Here is a 334-nt window from a genome sequence, read left to right as displayed (position 1 = left end):
CCATCCTAAGTGCACACACACAGCAGTGAACACACACCCGGAGCAATGATTAGGCTAATAGTATTCGCAAATCGGACACTGCCCTTTTGAGCCCGCTTGATTTGCTTTTTGTGAATATATAACAAATAATGTTATGTACTCACTTTAAAGTGCACATTTTGGTACACGGCCAAGAACAATAGCATACGTTACAGAGGCAGGAGATGGGCGTCAAGGTTGCCAGGTTTTCACAACAAAAACCGCCCAATTGCTACTCAAAACTAGCCCAATCGAGTTGCGAGGAAGGGGATAAATATCACGTTATTGGGGTCGCTTAAACCCGCGGACATGAAAA

The sequence above is a fragment of the Sinocyclocheilus grahami genome, unplaced genomic scaffold (genome assembly GCF_001515645.1).
Source record: "Sinocyclocheilus grahami isolate Dianchi unplaced genomic scaffold, SAMN03320097.WGS_v1.1 scaffold11328.1, whole genome shotgun sequence".
NCBI lineage: Eukaryota > Metazoa > Chordata > Actinopteri > Cypriniformes > Cyprinidae > Sinocyclocheilus > Sinocyclocheilus grahami.
Note: the sequence above shows the minus strand (reverse complement) of the source record.